Raw genomic sequence first — 17,487 nt, 5'->3', positions numbered from 1 at the left:
CCCCAGGGGGTTTAGGAGGATTCCTCCACTCGACAATACCAACGAACCAGACAAGGTCTGACTCTTTTCTTCCGAGTGTATTTTGTTCTGACATGTATTTGTTCTCGAAACTGATTGATATCCACTCGACTCTGTGCCTTGCAGATCTACCCTGAGATGTATTTGATGCCCAACGGAGAGAAGGAGCAGGAGGGAGATGCAAGCGGGGGTGACAGCGGCGACTGGCATTCTGAGGGAGGAGGTGACGAGGAAAGTGAAGACTCGAGCATTAGTGAGGAGGTCAACTCTTCACCTCGCTCGGAAAGACGCTCCAAGCAGAGGTAGGACCCAACAAGTGTTCATGGCAAAGCGACTCCACCGACCGGACAGACCTCAAAGAGCACTCGAACATCTTCTCCTCTGCCGACTGAGAAAGCTTCGAAGCAGCCCAAAGTCGCGCCGTCAAAGCCCCGGAAGGCCTTGCCCAAGATTAAAGTGGCCGTCCCCATTGTTTCTGGATAATTATTGTGCTCGACCTCTTAGTTTTTGCATGACTCGATCTTCGGTCGACTCACTTTCCTGTTTTGACCGAGTGAATTCTGAAATTTGCAGTGCTGCTACCTCTGGGACTTCTATTTATAAAGATGGTGATGATTAGGAGATGGAAGACGCGGTCACTTCCAACATGGGAATAATTCTTGACATCTTGTCTTTACTTTACCAGCCACTTTGACGGGCGACTGAACTCTTGCAATTGATTGCTTTGCAGCTCCGCCCAATGTTATTGAACTTCCAGATGATGATGAAGATGTGCCCCAGAGACCCATGGGAAGGAGGGGAAGGACTTCGAGCAGGAAGGCACCAACTAGCAAGACGTCCCAGTCGACGCCGGCGACGGAACCAGTGATTCAGCAGTCCGTAGACCTCAACCAGGCTTCTGTTACTTTTGTAGTTCCAGTGTCGAGTGAATGTCCTTGATCATCGACTGCACAAGTCCAGGTTTCATCTGTACAACACCACGTCTCGAATCCTCAAGCTGTCGCAACTGTTCCAGCGTATCTGCTGTTCGTCATCCATCATGTTCCGGAGGATCAGGCAAGCGCTGCTAAGGAAGCTATACGCCAAGCAGGCATGATGATGGAGCGGATGAAGACGGTGCATGAGACCAGCTAAGCAGTCTATGATGCCAGTGCAACTCTCCAAGCCAATGTCCAGGTTAGTTGATTTCCGACTGACCCTCCAACTTGATGCTTGAGAACTGTTGTTTTCTTATTCGTAAGATGTCCATGGATGATCGTTTTCACACTTTCAAACTTCATGCACATCTGTTCACCCACTAGGTGCGTTCTTTTACTGCACAATCTTCTTCTCTTGAATCGACGTCGAGTGAACTTTTGAATCACTGGGAGCACACAGAGTGCACCCACTGGGTGTAGTCCCCGAGACCACCGTTTTGATTCGGCGGGGTCTTAAATCTCTGTTGATAAAAAATCCACTTGGTCTTGAATGGATCCTGTCAAGTGAATTCTTAAACCAGTGGGGTCACGCCAAGTGCACCCACTGGGTGTAGTCCCCGAGACCGCGGTCGACTACGGGCAGTTGGCCGTGGTCTGGGACATATTTTTTTGAGCGACTGGAGTCGAGTATCGGTGGGGGCATGCCTAGTGCACCCACTGGGTGTAGTCCCCGAGACTACTATTGAATGTTTGATTCTGTAGTAGACTAAAACTTCTTTTCAATCAAAAGCAAATAATCATTAATTCTGCCCACTGATATATCTTACTAACTTCAGAAATCCTGTGAGCTCATATCCCAATTTGCCGAATTCGATAAGAAGCAGATCTAGCTCAATCTTGACTTGGAGTTAGCCAAGCAAAACTTGCAGAAGGCAAAAGACGAAACAGCTGGTATGGAAGGTAAAAACTCGTCGACTGTGAGATTGGGCTATCTCCCGAGTCATCTCCTCGTTCCTCTTTCTGAACCGAGTGCTGTTTGTTAGATTTTTTAAGAAAATGAGGCAGGCTCTGGCACAGAAGGATCTTGATCTTGCCGTAGCACAGAAGGAGGCTCAGGAGAAAACAACACTTGCCAACAAAAAGCTGACTTCAGTCGGGGCGTTAGAGGAAGACAACGCAAAGCTAATGACTGCTCTTGCCGAAGCTAAGAAAGAAGTGACCCGTCTGAAGAAGGACAAAGTAGCCTTGAATGACAAGACTGATGATCTCTCTCGGAAGAGAAATGACCTGGAGGCTTATCTAGGGGACTCGCCAAGAAGTTGTTCCTCGTGTTTGAAGGTATTTTCTCCTGGTCGACTGGTTTCACCTTACAGTTGCTGGTTCTCCAGACAATTCTTTGACTCGTCATTTTGCTATGAAGAGTTTTGCAAGAACTGTGAAGAGGAGACTAGACGGATCGAGACGAACTTGAAGTTCTGAACAACAGAGATGCAACTGGTCGAGTTGCATGGCTCGTCTTTCTTGTGTTCCATGTCGTACAAGTGGTATGCTCCGTTTTGAAGCACTTTAGTGATTATGAAGGGGCGTTCCGAGGCGGGAGCATGCTTGTGTGGTCGTTGTTGATCCACTCAGAGAACCAGGTCCCCCTCCTGAAATGCTCGACCTCTTACGTTTCTACCGTGGAACCGACAAAGGTCTTGCTGATAAATGGTCGACCTGATCAGGGCCATCTCTCTTTCCTCTTCCAGAAGATCAACATCGTCTTGCCGGGCTTGTTCTGCTTCTGCCTCTGTGAAAATCCGTCGGCAGCACAGCTTCGGCTCCATAGACCATGAAGAAGGGAGTCCGGCCATTCGACCGATTTGGCATTGTTCTCAGACCCCACAATACTGATGGTAACTCATCTACCTAGGCACCAGCCGCATGCACGAGGTCGCGCATCACTCTGGGCTTCAACCCTTGGACGATCAAACCATTTGTTCTTTCCGCTTGTCCATTCGACTGTGGGTGAGCGACTGAAGCATAGTCGACCCAGGTGCCTGGGGAAGCACAGAAAGCTCTAAAATCATCTGAATCAAAGTTTGAACCGTTATCTGTTATGATGCTGTGCGGGACTCCATATCTGAATGTTAGCTCTCTAATGAAGCTGACGGCGGTACCGAGTCGAGGTTCTTGACGGGTTTGGCTTCGATCCATTTAGTGAACTTGTCGACTCCAACAAGCAGGTGGGTGAAACCACTTCTGCTAGTCCTCATGGGTCTAACCATATCCAACCCCCAAACAGCGAATGGCCAGACGAGTGGAATGGTCTTGAAAGCTGAAGCGGGCTTGTGAGACATGTTGGAGTAGAACTGGCAGCCCTCACACTTGTCGACTATTTCTTTTTCCATTTCATTTGCACGTGGCCAGTAAAAACCTGCTCGGTATGCTTTTCCCACGATTGTCCGAGAGGACGCATGGTGACCATAGGTCCGTGAGTGGACATCATTGAGGATCATTCGACCTTCCTCTGGGGTAATGCATCATTGAGAAACTCCAGTCACACTCTCCTTGTACAGTCGACCACTTATCACAGTGAAGGCATTGGATCGACGGACAATCCGATGTGATTCATCTTCGTCTTCTGGAAGCTCTTTCCTGAGAATATATGCGATATATGACACTGTCCAATTAGGAATAACGACCAAAACTTCCATGATTAAGTCGACCATGGCTGGGATTTCAACTTCAGTCGGATCAGTAGAACTCTTAGGTTGCGGGGGCTCTTCCGTGAAGGGATACTCTTGAACTGGTGGTGTGTGAAGATACTCCAATAACACATTGCAGGGAATGGGCTCCCGCTTGGAACCTATCTTTGCCAGGTCATTCGCTGCCTGGTTCTTCAGTCGGGGAATGGGATGGAGCTCTAGCCCTTCAAACTTCTTTTCTAACTTTCTCACTGCATTGCAATAGCCAGTCATAGCCAGGCTTCTAACGTCCCACTCCTTCATCACTTGATTGACCACCAAATCTGAGTCGCCGTAGACCATTAGGCGATGGACGCTAAGTGAAATGGCCATTCGCAACCCATACAGAAGTGCTTCGTATTCAGCTTCATTATTGGAGTAATCAAAGTGAATCTGAAGGACGTAACTGAGTTTGTCACCTCGTGGGGATACCAGAACTACTCCAGCACCAGAACCATTCAACATCTTGGATCCATCAAAGAACATAGTCCAATGTTCCGAGTGAACTTGAGTCCGTTGCTGCTGTTCGATCTACTGGACGAGGAAATCTGCTATTGCTAGGGACTTGATTGCTTTGTTTGGCTCAAACTTGATATCCAACGGAAGGATTTCAATCGCCCACTTTGCCACTCGACCAGTTGCATCTCTGTTGTTCAGAACTTCTGCCAATGGAGCATCGCTGACGACTGTGATAGAGTGATCTGAGAAATAATGTGCAACCTTCTTCGTGGTCAAGTAAATTCCATAGAAAAGCTTCTGGTAATGCGGATATCTCTGCTTGGACGGAGTTAAGACTTCAAAAATATAGTACACTGGGCACTGAACCTTGTAGGCTTTACCGTCTTCTTCCCGCTCGACCGTGAGTATTGTACTGACAACTTGTCCAATGGCTGCAATATAAAGAAGTAAAGGCTCTTTGCTGATTGGAGTAGTGAGCACCGGCTGGGTGGAAAGTAGGGTTTTGAGCTCTGTAAACGATGTGTCAGCTTCAGGAGACCACTCGAACTTATCAGATTTCTTCATCAATTGGTAAAGAGGCAATGCCTTTTCACCGAGACAAGAGATGAATCGACTCAAAGTGACCAAACAACTAGTAAGCTTCTGAACGTCGTGTATGCGCACAAAGCATTTCATTCAGAGTATTGCGCCAACTTTCTCTGAGTTTGCATCAATCCCATGTTCGGAAATGAGGAAACCGATTAACTTTCCACCTGGAACTCCGAATGTACACTTCGATGGATTAAGCTTGATATCATAACTTCTCAGATTGGCAAAGGTTTCAGTGAGGTCAGTCAGCAGGTCAGAACCTTTACGCGACTTAACCATGATGTCATCCATGTATGCTTCCACATTCCGACTGATTTGAGCGAGCAGGCACTTCTATATCATGCGCATGAATGTGGCACCAGCATTCTTGAGACCAAATGGCATAGTAACATAGCAAAAGCACCCGAATGAGGTGATAAAAGTTGTTTTTATTTCGTCGGGTCCATACAGTCGGATCTAATGGTACCCGGAATATGCATCCAGAAAGGACAATTGTTTACATCCCGCAGTCGAGTCGACTATTTGATCGATGCGGGGGAGAGGTAAGTGATCTTTCGGGCATGCCCGATTGATATGCTTGAAGTCAATACACATACGGAGTGAATCTCTTTCTTGGGGACCATGATGACGTTGGTGAGCCACTCAGAGTGGTAAATCTCTCGGATGAACTTAGCTGCCAGAAGCCAAGCCACTTCCTCGCCAATTGCCTTTCTTTTCTCCATGGCGGACCGTCGGAGATGCTATTTGACTGGTTTTGCTTTCGGGTCGACTCGCAAACTGTGCTCAGCCAGTCCCCTGGGTACACCTGGCATGTCAGAAGGTTTCCATGTGAAGATGTCCCCGTTCTCACGGAGGATCTGGATGAGCGCTTCTTCGTATTTGCTGTCGAGTGTTCTTGACATATGAGTCGGAGCAGCATTGGGATCAGTCGGATGAATATGAACTGACTTTCTTTCACAAGATGACTTAAATGCAGAGTCTGAAGCAGGCTTCTTAGCTCTCAACAAATCACTCGGATCTGCAGTCTTCTTGTATTCTTCCATTTCTACTGCTGCCATCCATTCATCGGCAATCTTTGAGCCTTTCTGGAAACATTCTTCTGCTCGCTGCCGATTACCAGTGACTGTAATCACGCCCCTAGGCCAGGCATCTTGAGTTTGAGGTACACGTAACATGGTCGAGCCATGAAACAAGCATACGTAGTTCTGCCCAGGATAGCATGATAGGCACTGTGCAAATCCACAACTTCAAATGTCAACTTTTCCTTACGATAATTCTTTGAATCACCAAAAACCATGTCAAGAGTGATCTGGCCGAGTGAATCGGCTTTATTTCTACGGATAACTCTGTGGAATCGCATGTTGCTCTCGCTGAGCTTGGACATCGGAATGCCCATCCCTCGGAGGGTCTCAGCATACAAAATGTTCAAACCACTACCGCCATCCATCAAGACATTGGTCAATCGGGTGCCCCCAATGACTAGGTCGACCACCAAAGCATGCCTCCCCGGGGTGGCAACGCGCGGCAGGTGGTCGGACTGATCGAATGTGATGGGAGTCTTTGACCATTTCAGATACGTCGTCATTGCCGGAGCAACCATGTTTACTTCTCTGTTGATAACTTTTAGTCGACTTTTACTTTCAATGTCAGAATAAATCACCAAAGTGGAATTGACATTGGGAAATCCATCATCATCCTCTTCCTTGTCTTCATCCTTATCAGATTCCTTCTCTTTCTCATTAGGTTGTTTGTCTCGGAACTGTTGTATAAGGACTCGACACTATCGAGTGGTATGTTTGGGATAAATCTGATTACCCTATTCGTACTTCTTGATGTGAATGTGACATGGCAAATCCAACACATCGTTTCCTGCTTGATCTTTCACCTTCTTGGGGATCCAGGGCCTTTTAGGCTTTCCCTTAAATTTTCCTTGGGTCGCAACTGCAACCTCTCCAGGACCTGTAGGTTATGCTTTGCGCTTCTGCTTCCGATTGGAATTACCTCGTCCAGTATCCTGGCCGACTGGTTTGCCCTTGCCGCTGCGGAGTTGGTCTTCTTCTTCACTGCTTGCGTATCGAGTGGCTATTTCCATCATTTGGGTCAGGGTCATGTTAAGCTCCTGATGTCTACTACACAACCTTCTTCTTGTAGACGTTGTTGGGCCTCCAAGTGCAGAGGTTTGTAGGATAGTAGAAAATTTCCCTCAAGTGGATGACCTAAGGTTTATCAAACCGTAGGAGGTGTAGGATGAAGATGGTGTCTCTCAAGCAACCCTGCAACCAAATAACAAAGAGTCTCTTGTGTCCCCAACACACCCAATACAATGGTAACTTGTATAGGTGCACTAGTTCGGCGAAGAGATGGTGATACAAGCGGTATATGGATAGTAGATAAAGGTTTTTGTAATCTGAAAATATAAAAACAGCAAGGTAACTAATGATAAAAGTGAGCACAAAGGGTATTGCAATGCTAGGAAACAAGGCCTAGGGTTCATACTTTCACTAGTGAAAATGCTCTCAACAATAATAACATAATTGCATCACATAACTATCCCTCAACATGCAACAAAGAGTCACTCCAAATTCACTAATAGCGGAGAACAAACGAAGAGATTATGGTAGGGTACGAAACCACCTCAAAGTTATTCTTTCCAATCAATCCTTTGGGCTATTCCTATAAGTGTCACAAACAGCCCTAGTGTTCGTACTAGAATAACACTGAGGGAGTCCTGGATTAGGGGGTGTTCGGGTAGCCGGACTATACCTTCAGCTGGACTCCTGGACTATGAAGATACAACATTGAAGACTTCGTCCCGTGTCGGGACTTTCCTTGGCGTGGAAGGCAAGCTTGGCGATGCGGATATTCAAGATCTCCTACCATTGTAACCGACTCTGTGTAACCCTAACCCTATCCGGTGTCTATATAAACCGGAGGGTTGTAGTCCGTAGGCAATCAACTCCATATACAACAATCATACCATAGGCTAGCTTCTAGGGTTTAGCCTCCTTGATCTCGTGGTAGATCTACTCTTGTACTACCCATATCATCAATATTAATCAAGCATGACGTAGGGTTTTACCTCCATCGAGACGGCCCGAACCTGGGTAAAAGATCGTGTTCCCTGCCTCCTGTTACCATCCGGCCTAGACGCACAGTTCGGGACCCCCTACCCGAGATCCGCCGGTTTTGACACTGACATTGGTGCTCTCATTGAGACTTCCTCTGTGTCGTCGCCTTTAGGCCCGATGGCTCCTTTGATCAACAACAACGATGCGGTCCAGGGTGAGACTTTGCTCCCCGGACAGATCTTCGTCTTCGGCGGCTTCGCTCTGCGGGCCAATTCGCTCGGCCACCTGGAGCAGATCGAAAGCTACGCCCCTGGCCATCAAGTCAGGTTTGGAAGCTTAAACTACACGGCTGACATGCGCGGAGACTTGATCTTCGACGGGCTGGAGCCACGGCCAAGCGCGCCACACTATCTCGAGGGGCATGATCTAGCTCTGCCCCCGGATAGTGTCTTGGAGGCCGCACACGCATCGGTTCCAACCCCTAACTCGGAGCCTATTGCACCAATCGAGGATGAGCGGTTGGACGTCACCTCGGGGGCTGCGATCCCGAAAGCGACCAAGCCGAATGCTAGCCCCGCACTCTGCACGACCCGTGACTCCGAGGATCCGGACTCCTCCCCGGACTCCGAACCCCCCGCGCCCCTGCCAATCGAATCCGATTGGGCGCCGATGATGGAGTTCACCGCCGCAGACATCTTTCAGCGTTTGCCTTTTGGCGACATCCTGAATTCTCTTAAGTCTCTCTCTTTATCAGGAGAGCCCTGGCCGGACTACGGTCAGCGAGGGTGGGATACGGGCGAGGAGGAAATTCAAAGCCCACCCACCACCCACTTTGTAGCCACTGTCGATGATCTAACCGACATGCTTGACTTCAGCTCCGAAGACATCGACGGCATGGACGACGATGTAGGAGACGAACAGGAACCAGCACCTGTAGGGCGCTGGAAGGCCACCTCGTCATATGACATATATATGGTGGATACTCCAAAAGATGGAGATGGCGATGGAACAGTGGGGGATGACGCCCCCAAGAAACAGCCAAAGCGCCGGCGTCAGCAGCGCTGTTCTAAATCCCGCCAAAACAAAAACGGTGATTCCGGCACGGGAGATAATACTACCCCGGATAGCGCCGAAGAACACCCACCTCAGCAAGATTCGGCACAGGAAGATGGAGAAGCTAGCCCTCATGAGAGAGCGGCAGACCGAGAGGTCGAGGATGATAACTATACGCCTCCCTCCGAAGACGAGGCAAGCCTCGATGACGACGAATTCGTCATACCATCAGACCCCGCCGAACAAGAGCGTTTTAAACGCAGGCTTTTAGCCACTGCAAGCAGCCTCAAGAAAAAGCAGCAACAGCTTAGAGCTGCCCAAGATTTGCTAGCTGATAGATGGACTGAAGTCCTTGCGGTTGAAGAGTATGAATTCGAACGCCCCTCCAAGAGTTACCCGAAGCGTAGGCCGCTACCCCGATCAGAGGAGGAAGCACCTACATCACCAGCACATGACATGGCATACCGGCCACCTTGCGGCCGCGACAGAGAGGCCTCTCGGCCCTCCACCCAAGCCATGCCCCGACGCCGCTCAACTAAGGCACGGGAAAATGCGCCCGACCTGCAAGACATACTGGAGGATAAGGCAAGACAAACAAGATCGGTCTACGGATCGCGCAGGCGCCCTACGGCATGTGACAATGATCTTCACTCCGGATACAACAAATCCGGCCGGGCCGAACACAACAGACATAGCTCTTCCGAGTTGCGTCGTGATATAGCCCAGTACAGAGGCGCCGCACACCCGCTATGCTTCACGAATGAAGTAATGGATCATAAAATCCCAGAGGGTTTCAAGCCCGTAAACATCGAATCATACGATGGCACAACAGACCCGGCAGTATGGATCGAGGATTATCTCCTTCACATCCACATGGCACGCGGCGATGATCTACACGCCCTCAAATACCTCCCGCTCAAACTTAAAGGACTGGCCCGGCATTGGCTTAACAGCTTGCCAGCAGACTCAATCGGTTCTTGGGAGGACCTAGAAGCCGCATTCCTCGACAACTTCCAGGGCACTTACGTGCGACCGCCGGATGCCGACGACTTAAGCCACATAATTCAGCAGCTAGAGGAATCGGCTAGACAATTCTGGATACGGTTCCTAACAAAGAAAAACCAGATAGTCGACTGTCTGGACGCAGAGGCCCTAGCAGCCTTCAAGCAGAACATCCGCGACGAGTGGCTTGCCCGGCACCTGGGACAGGAAAAGCCGAAATCCATGGCAGCCCTCACGACACTCATGACCCGCTTTTTCGCGGGAGAAGACAGCTGGCTAGCTCGCAGTAACAACTTATCAAAGAACCCTGGTAATTCGGATACCACGGACAAAAGTGGCAGGACATGTCGGAATAAGCAAAAACGCCGCGTTAACAGCGACAGCAATGAAGACACGGCAGTCAATGCCGGATTCAAAGGCTATAAATCCAGTCAGCGGAAAAAGCCATTCAAAAAGAATACTCAGGGCCCGTCCAGTTTGGACCGAATACTCGATCGCTTGTGCCAGATACATGGCACCCCCGAAAGGCCAGCCAATCACACTAACAGGGATTGTTGGGTGTTCAAGCAGGCAGGCAAGTTAAGGGTCGAAAACAGAGACAAGGGGCTGCACAGCGACGATGAGGAGCCCAAGCCACCGCACAACAATGGACAGAAGGGCTTTCCCCCACAAGTGCGGACGGTGAACATGATATACGCAACCCACATTCCCAAGCGGGAGCGGAGGCGTGCGCTACGGGACGTATACGCGATGGAGCCAGTCGCCCCAAAGTTCAACCCATGGTCCTCCTGCCCGATCACTTTTGATCGAAGGGACCATCCCACTAGCATCCATCATGGCGGCTTCGCCGCATTGGTTCTCGACCCAATCATCGACGGATTTCATCTCACAAGAGTCCTCATGGATGGTGGCAGTAGCCTCAACCTGCTTTATCAGGATACAGTGCGGAAAATGGGCATAGATCCCTCAAGGATTAAGCCCACAAGAACGACCTTTAAAGGCGTTATACCAGGTGTAGAAGCTAACTGCACAGGCTCAGTAACACTTGACGTGGTCTTCGGATCCCCGGACAATTTCCGAAGCGAAGAGTTAATCTTCGATATAGTCCCGTTTCGCAGTGGCGATCACGCCCTGCTCGGACGAACCGCATTCGCAAAGTTCAATGCGGTGCCGCACTACGCATATCTCAAGCTCAAGATGCCAGGCCCTCGAGGAGTAATTACGGTCAACGGAAACACCGAACGCTCCCTCCGTACGGAGGAGCATACGGCGGCTCTCGTAGCGGAGGTACAAAGTAGCCTTCTCAGGCAATTCTCCAGTCCAGCCATCAAAAAGCCAGACACTGCCAAGCGCGCCCGGAGTAACCCACAGCAGGACCTCCTGGCACACTCTGAGCAAGCGTAGCAATGCGGCCCCAACCCCAGCTTTCGCGACATAGCGAAACCAGTACCTCGCGTATGCCCTTGAAATACCATGGGCACAGGGGAAGGGGCACAATAACGGCATGCCCAAAATACAGCTTAAAACATACTAGGGGCTGCCGGATTCTTTTTTAATTTTTTCTTACTTTCAGGACTCCATACTTCGGACGACCTGTTCGGCAATTCGACTTCTGCACAAACGATGCAAGATCCAGGGAGGCAGACAAGCCATGCCGCATTATGGAACTCCCAGGTGGTGTCTATTACGAGCGGTATACCTGTTTTAAATACAATTCCGCGGCCTGCCCCTGGTCAGGACATACTGAATAGTCCAATATCTTTTGCTTACCGCACTATTTGTATCGTTCGGCTTTGATAAATAGCCTCTCTATAAACAATGCTTAGCTTTTTGTCTATTTTTTGCATTATCCTCTTTTCACATATATGTTTATTAAATGACATGATTGCACCCGTACACCATGGTACGGCAAACACGCCAGGGGCTTCAGTACCCCTCATTATGGCGTGAGAAGTCCGTACACTTTCACAAGTGCGGCACCCCGAACTTATAGCACTATATGCATCAGCTCCGAATCATGATTTGGGTCAATAGTTGGGTTTGCCCGGCTCTTATGTTTTGGTGCCTCACGTTCCGCTCTATCGGCTAAGGTAGCACTAGGAGAACCACTGTGATTGTGCCCCGGTTCAGCTGGGTTAAGCACCTCAGTGGAGAAAGCTAAAACTGACTGTCATGATGAGGCGAGAGACCGGTCGCTGTTCGAGAGGTTTTTCGAGTCCCTAAAGACTTATGCCGCTTCGAGCGAGGAGCTGGCTTTGTCCGGCCAAGGCGTGGATAGCGCCCCAAACTCGGTCTTCCGAACTAGGGGCTTCGCCGAAATTTAAAATTATAGAGTTCTATGGCTAAGTGAGAGTGTTCAAGCATTATAGTCCGATTGCCTGGTTCGTTGTGTTGAGCGCCTCCCTCGAAGGACCCAACTATGGGAAAAAGAGCGCTCAGGTTTATCCCGAACACCCCAGCACTAGTGGCATGGGGGCAGAAGCCGACGACCGGCCATCTCTCAATTTTTTGATAAACGGCCGCACAGAAAGTAATATTTTAAATTCAATAAGCATTGCTTAGCGCATATGAACAAGTTTTCAGCACATAGGATAAACACGAGCGAGTTCATTCAAAAATCACATCCTTGGTACATTCATCCGCCACAAGGCGCGCACCTGCCAGAACATCCTTGTAGTAGTTCTCAGGCTTGCGATGCTCCTTCCCCGGCGGCGGCCCGTCCTTCACAAGCTTCTCACCGTCCAGCTTACCCCAGTGCACCTTTGCACGGGCAAGGGCCCGACGGGCACCTTCGATGCAGACGGAGCGCTTGATGACCTCGAGCCTCGGGTAGGCCTCCACCAGCCGCCGCACCAGCCCGAAATAGCTCCCAGGCAGGGCCTCTCTGGGCCACAGCCGAACTACGAAGCCCTTCATGGCCTGTTCGGCCGCCTTGTGGAGCTCGACTAGCTGTTTCAGCTGGTCGCTCAAAGGCACAGGGTGTCCAGCCTCAGAATACTGAGACCAGAACACCTTCTCCATCGAGCTGCCCTCTTCAGCTCGGTAGAATGCGGCGGCGTCGGATACGCTCCGGGGAAGATATGCGAATGCCCCTGGAGAGCTCCGGATTCGGGTAAGTAACAAGTAGTTTACTTTTATATTTCTGCTTTGCATGAAGAATGCCTTACCCGCTGCTATCTTCCTCATCTCCTCCAACTCTTTGAGGGCCTTTTGGGCTTCGGCCTTGGCAGACTTGGCAGTCTCAAGGGCCGTCGCGAGCTCAGATGCTTGCGCCTTTGACTCAAGCTCCAAACTCTCATGTTTTTTCATGAGAGCCTGAAGCTCTTGCTGCACCTCGCCGACCTGAGCCCCAAGTCTGTCTCGCTCGGTGCGCTCCGCGGCCGTTTTCTTTTCGGCCTCAGACAGCGCCTGCTCAAGGGTCGCCACCTCAGTCGTGGCCCCTACAATAAGCACTACAATCCTGTTATTTTTTTTTTGCAATCACGCCTTTTTATAGGCACTTTTTCTGTAAGGTATTTCTTACATTGTCTCTCCTCGAGCCGCCGCTTGGCAAGGCCAAGCTCTCGCTCAGTCCGCTCGAGGTCCTGCTTCAGCACACCCACCTCCGCAGTCAGTGCGGCGGTGGATAGCAGCGAAGCCTGCTGACGCATATTGACTCTTTTTGTTAGACTCCTGCGATATTTAATAGATCCTCTATTCGGCTTTTCTTTTCGAACGCCAAACACAGCATCAGGGGCTACTGTCTATGCGGTAATATTTTTACATATTTTTACTTACCTCGAAGCCTGTTAGAAGGCTAGCGCAAACTTCAGTCAGTCCGCTCTTGACGGACTGAACCTTCTGGATCACCGTACTCATAATAGTACGGCGCCCCTCGTTGATGGAGGCGCCGTCAAGCACCTCCAGCAGATTGTCCGGCACCTCTGGTTGGACGGAGGCCGCCGGCTCAGAAGGCTTGCTCCTCTTGGAAGGAGTTCACCTACCGCGGTCTGGAACTATGGAAGATTCCGGCGCGGTGTCCGGCACAAAGCCGGACTTGGAGCCCTGGGGGGCCTTATCCCCTTCACTACTGGAGTCCGGGAGGTTGCCTTGCGGCTCCTCCGGGACCACCTCCTCCTACCCCGGAGCTTGTCGCGACGCCACTTCGGCGTCGTCTGCAGTGCGGGGGGAGACAGCGGGCGGAACTGAGTTCACGTCCGATTAGTCCAGGGAGCCGCCCGACGATTCGTTGAATTCGGCCCGGGGTGGGCTGCATAATTACGTTCGACATTAGGAAAAGCTGTGCAGAAAAGGAACATCATGAGTTACTCTGATATCCGAACTTACGATTTCACCGGACGCTTGGCCCTGTTTGGCCACTCCTCTCCGCCCTCTTCGGCGTCGGGGGAGTAGTCCGGCGGAGGGGTCTTCCTTTTCCTGGACCCGTCGGCCTCCCCCGTTGGGGCGGCCTTCCTCTTCTCTCCTCTCTCCGCTGGGGGGGAGAGTTTTCTTCTTCCTCCTCGTTTTCACGGGAAGAGAGCGTCTCGGACTCGTCGGATGACGAGTCCGACACCACCATGTTGCAGGCACTCTTTCGACTCCCCATGGTCTTCTTCTTCTTGGCCCTCTTCTCCGGCACCACATAAGGCGCCGGAACCAGCAGCTTCACTAGTAGAGCTGGGGCTGGGTCTTCGGGCAGCGGAGCCGGACAGTTAATCGGTAAGGATATCGCTCGCCAAGCCTGTCAAAGGTAAGGGAGTTTAGATCCCGCATAGAGTCAAACTATGAAAAAAGCTTAACATCCTGTAAAAGGTGAAGATAGCTTACCTCGCTAGCGTGAAGCTGCGAGCTGTATCCGTGGTCCTCGAAAGCGGATGCGGGAGCCTCGGGGCCCTTGAATAGCACCTTCCAGGCATCTTCGTACGTCGTGTCGAAGAGCCTGCTAAGGGTTTGGTGCTGCGCCGGGTCGAACTCCCACAGATTAAAATCCCGTTGTTGGCATGGGAGGATCCAGCGGACGAGCATAACCTGGATTACATTAACAAGCCGGATTAGCTTGTTCACCAGGGACTGGATGCATGTTTGCAATCCGGTCACCTCTTTTTCGTCACCCCACGACAGGCCCGTCTCTTTCCAGGACATAAGCCGCGTGGGGGGTCCGGATCGGAACTCGGGGGCTGCGATCCAGTTCGGATCGCGTGGCTCAGTGATGTAAAACCACCCGGATTACCACCCCTTCAGGGTCTCCACAAAAGAGCCCTCGAACCATAGGACGTTGGCCATCTTGCCCGCCATGGCGCCTTCGCACTCCGCGTGGCTGCCGCGCACCACCTTGGGCTTGACGTTAAAGGTCTTGAGCTAGAGGCCGAAATGAGGGCGGACGCGGAGGAAAGCCTCGCACACGATGATAAACGCCGAGATGTTGAGGATGAAGTTCGGGGCCAGATCATGGAAATCCAGGCCGTAGTAGAACATGAGCCCCCGGACAAATGGGTGGAGTGGAAAACCCAGTCCGCGGAGGAAGTGGGGAAGAAATACTACCCTCTCATGGGGCCTTGGGGTGGGGAGAAGCTGCCCCTTTTCGGGAAGCCGGTGCGCGATGTCCTTAGATAGGTATCCAGCCTTCCTTAGCTTCTTGACTTGGCCCTCCGTAGCGGAGGAGACCATCCACTTGCCTCCCGCTCCGGACATTGCTGGAGAAGGTTGAGGTGGGAAGTGCGGGCTTGGGCGCTGGAGCTCGAGTGCGCAGGAGATGGATAGGCAAAGGAGGAAGAAGGCGTAGGTAAAAAGGTGGATCCTTATCCCCTTATATGGGCGGATGCGGTTGTGCGTCCCCACCAGCCTAGTAAAACTCGCTTGCCTCCCAAGCGCCGTGATAAATGGCGCGGTTGGGTTACCCACGTCCGTATTGATGAGAATCCCGTAAAGGGGGTACGTGATCTCTGCATTGACAAGACGTGCCAAGGAAACCGCCTCGCAAAACATGCTGAGGTGGAAAAGTAAAAACGATTCGAGTAAAGGACTTGGCCGTAGTGTGATGACACACTGCGGAATACGTCAGCAGTTTTGATTTGTGTTAATATTATTCTCTCTATGGCAATATGTGGAAGCTTATTTTGCAGAGACGGACCCTACTCTTGGTGTTTACAATCTTCTATGAAGGACTTGGAGGAGGAACCCGCCTTGCAATGCCGAAGACAATTTGCGCGCCGGACTCGTCGTCATTGAAGCCTGGTTCAGGGGCTACTGAGGGAGTCCTAGATTAGGGGGTGTTTGGGTAGCCGGACTATACCTTCAGCTGGACTCCTGGACTATGAAGATACAAGATTGAAGACTTTGTCCCGTGTCCGGATGGGACTTTCCTTGGCGTGGGAGGCAAGCTTGGCGATGCGGATATTCAAGATCTCCTACCATTGTAACCCACTCTGTGTAACCCTAAACCTATCCGGTGTCTATATAAACTGGAGGGTTGTAGTCCGTAGGCAATCAACTCCATATACAACAATCATACCATAGGCTAGCTTCTAGGGTTTAGCCTCCTTGATCTCGTGGTAGATCTACTCTTGTACTACCCATATCATCAATATTAATCAAGCAAGACGTAGGGTTTTACCTCCATCGAGAGGGCCCGAACCTGGGTAAAACATCGTGTTCCCTGCCTCCTATTACCATCCGGCCTAGACGCACAGTTCGGGACCCCCTACCCGAGATCCGCCGGTTTTGACACCGACAAACACCTTAAGACACAAATCAACCAAAACCCTAATGTCACCTAGATACTCCAATGTCACCTCAAGTATCTGTGGGTATGATTATACGATATGCATCACACAATCTCAGATTCATCTATTCAACCAACACATAGAACCTCAAAGAGTGCCCCAAAGTTCCTACCGGAGAATCACGACGAAAACGTGTGCCAAAACATACATCAAGTGAATCACGTGGTATCCCATTGTCACCACAGATACGCACGGCAAGACATACATCAAGTGTTCTCAAATCTTTAAAGACTCAATCCGATAAGATAACTTCAAAGGGGAAACTCAATCCATTACAAGAGAGTAGAGGGGGAGAAACATCATAGGATCCAAATATAATAGGAGAGCTCGCGATACATCAAGATCGTATCACCTCAAGAACACGAGAGAGAGAGAGAGATCAAACACATAGCTACTGGTACATACCCTCAGCCCCGAGGGAGAACTACTCCCTCCTCGTCATGGAGAGCACCGGGATGATGACGATGGCCACCGGAGAGGGATTGCCCCCTCCGTCAAGGTGCCGGAACGGGTCTAGATTGGTTTTCGGTGGCTAAGGAGGCTTCTGGCGGCAGAACTCCCGATCTATTGTGCTCCCGGATGTTTTTAGGGTATATGGAGATATATAGGCGGAAGAAGTACATCAGGGAGGCCATGATGGCCGACGAGGGTGGAGGGCACACCCAGGGGGGTGGGCGCGCCCCCTGCCTCGTGGCCTCCTCGTAGATCCCCTGATGTGCACTCCAAGTCTTCTGGGCTTCTTCTGATCCAAAAATAAGTTCCGTGAAGTTTCAGGTCAATTGGACTCCGTTTGGTTTTCCTTTTCTGCGATATTCTAAAACAAGGTAAAAACAGAAACTGGCACTGGGCTCTGGGTTAATAGGTTAGTCACAAAAATGATATAAAAGTGTATAAT

The sequence above is a fragment of the Triticum urartu genome, chromosome 6A (assembly GCF_056163025.1).
Source record: "Triticum urartu cultivar PI428250 chromosome 6A, HENAU_Tu73, whole genome shotgun sequence".
Lineage (NCBI taxonomy): Eukaryota > Viridiplantae > Streptophyta > Magnoliopsida > Poales > Poaceae > Triticum > Triticum urartu.
Note: the sequence above shows the minus strand (reverse complement) of the source record.